General features: G+C 52.0%; 1 pseudogene; it reads left to right on the plus strand.

Annotated features, from left to right (window-relative positions):
• Window positions 1-877: 877 nt before the first annotated feature.
• Window positions 878-2474, plus strand: LOC125988419 (janus kinase and microtubule-interacting protein 3-like; annotated as a pseudogene).
• Window positions 2475-2709: the final 235 nt, after the last annotated feature.

Raw genomic sequence — 2709 nt, forward strand, 5'->3', positions numbered from 1 at the left:
CATGGACTATGAACACTACGGCACTGATCAAGAGGGCACAGAAGCGCTTGTACTTCCTGCGGAGGATGAGGAGAGCCCACCTGCCCCCACCCATCATGAGGACGTTCTACAGGAGCACCATAGAGAGCATTCTGACAAGCTGACTCTCTGTGTGGTGTGGAGGCTGAACCGCCTCCGATTGGAAGAACGTGAGGAGAGTGGTGAGGACAGCAGAGAGGATCATAGGGGCTCCTCTTCCCTCCATTCAGGACATTTCATCTCAGCGCTGCATGTCCCGTGCCCGTAACATCATCAATGACCCATCACACCCCCACCATGGACTGTTCTCCCTGCTGCCCTCTGGGAAGAGGTTTCGCACAATCCGCTGCAGGTCCACCAGGTTCTGCAACAGCTTTTTCCCTGCTGTCATCAGACTGTTGAACATTAGAACTGTTGAGCTCTAAACTGAACTCTGCATCACACATTCACAGAACTGTACTTTATGACACTACGGACCTCTATCTTGCACTATCTCGCACTACCAACTTTACTGAACTTGTGTAAACCCTTTAAATAGAAGTTTAATACATGGTTTAGCATTCCTCTGCACACTCTTGAATACTGTTTTGCCTACTTGCACTATTGCATAATTAGCACTGCTGCACTTTATACTTATTTATAATATATATATATATACAGTATATGTATATATATATTTTCATAGGATATGTTACTTCTATTCAACTGCAATATCACTACTTTGTTGTAAGCCGTGTGCAACGAAATTTCGTTTTGTATGCACCATGTGCAGACAAGATGACAATAAAGTTTGTCTAAGTCATGTCAGGTCAGCTGTCTGGAGAGAGAGAGAAGTCAGGACCTGCGGGCGGAGCACCACCGTGCCACCGCCGCCATGACGGAACTCAAAAGCAAACTCCATGAGGAGAAGCAGAAAGAGTTAGCCGTTACCAGGGAGACATTACTGCGGCAGCATGAAATGGAGCTGATGAGAGTGATCAAAATCAAAGATGGAGAGATCCAGCGACTGAATGCCTTGGTCCTCAGCCTGAGGGACGGCTCCATGGACAAGGTGATCCGCTCAATCCGTGTCTGACTATCCGCACGCCACGTCGGGCTCCGATGCGGCCGCTACCGTATTGTGTAGCTTGTCCCCAGTAAGCGTCGCGGCGCTCTGTTGCGGTCTCAACGGCCCGATGTGGCGCAATGTCTGCTCAGGTGAGGAGCGGGGGCGCTTTGCTGGCGGAAGTGGAGGAGACGCGGCGGTGTCGGGAGACCGAGCGGTGTCGCCTCCACCAGGAGCGCGGAAGAAGCCCTGGCAGCGGCCCAGCAGGCCTGGCAGTCCCGAGCGGTCGAGCTCCGATCGGCTCATCACCAGCATCGGGAGGAGCTGAGCCGAACCAAGAGAGACTGCGAGAGGGAGATCCGCCGACTGGTAGGACTGATCAGATGCGCGGTGCGTGGCTATGTTCCCAATTTCGTTGTATACCTGCAGTGCAATGACACCTAAGGCATTCTATTCTATTCTATTTCACAAGAAGAAAACGTCCGGTTGCTCGCTTCGCTTTTGTCACAGCAATGGTGTTCTAGTCGATTCAAGATAAAAATTGGCCGGTTGCTCTCTTTGTTTTTGTCACAATTCTGGCAAATGAGTTTGCCCGCCTGCCTGAGCGCTCCCCGTTTGTACATCCAGATGGATGAGATCAAGCTGAAAGACAGAGCGGTTAGTGTTTTGGATAAATCCCTGGGGCCGGCCACGTCCACCGCCTTCAGCTGCAGACTCAGGCTGCCGAGCAGCAGATCGCTGCCCTGAGGGATTCCCAAAGGGCGGGCCTAAACTACCCTGGAAGTGGGGTCAACGGCGCTACTAGCAATCCTCTTCATAGCGTAAGCCACCTCATCACACACTTGCAGTACGCATGACTTAGTTCGTTGCTGGAGGAAGGTAGCACAAAAACAGTTTTGAACTTTGAACGAGTGGTTGTGTGTGTGTGTTGCGGGGCGTTTTCAGTCTCAGGAGGATCGGGACACGCGAAGGTTTCATCTGAAAATCGCTGAGCTCAGCGCAGTCATCAGGAAACTGGAGGATCGAAACGCCCTGCTTTCTGAAGAGCGCAATGAACTGGTAATTTATTGACGGCACGCTTGAAGGTTTGCGCTACGTTTGATGCGCGCCATCCAGCGAGGCACCCATTGCGCTTGCTTATTAGTTGAGCGGCGCGGCGAGTCGGTTGCCTGGTAGATGTCTTTTATTGGGAGCCAAAGCGACGATTCCGTTCAAACCGATGCAAAAGGAATGGATACGTTCTGGCCCGCGTGTTGTGCGTCTTTCACATCCCGCACTTCATGCTTGCAGCTTAAGCGACTGAGAGAAACAGAAAGCCAGTTTCTGCCACTCCTGTACAAAAACAAACGCCTGAGCAGGAAGAATGAAGAACTCTCGCTGGTGCTGTGTCGCCTTGAAAACAAAGTGCGCTTTGTCACCCAGGAGAACGAGGAGATGGCAAGCTTGGTAAGTCGACGCGGACAACGGCGGCGTGCCAACAGAGTCCACTGCATTTGTGTTCCACAGAGAAGGCCTAGTTCGCTCAATGACCTGGACCGCGGTTGCGGCCAGCAGGACGGTGAAATGGAGTTCCTTCAAGTTGTGGAGCAGCGGCACATCATCGACGACTTGTCCAAGGTCTTCAGGCAGGCGACTCGGTGCACGTA

The sequence above is a fragment of the Syngnathus scovelli genome, chromosome 2 (assembly GCF_024217435.2).
Source record: "Syngnathus scovelli strain Florida chromosome 2, RoL_Ssco_1.2, whole genome shotgun sequence".
In the NCBI taxonomy this organism is placed as follows: domain Eukaryota; kingdom Metazoa; phylum Chordata; class Actinopteri; order Syngnathiformes; family Syngnathidae; genus Syngnathus; species Syngnathus scovelli.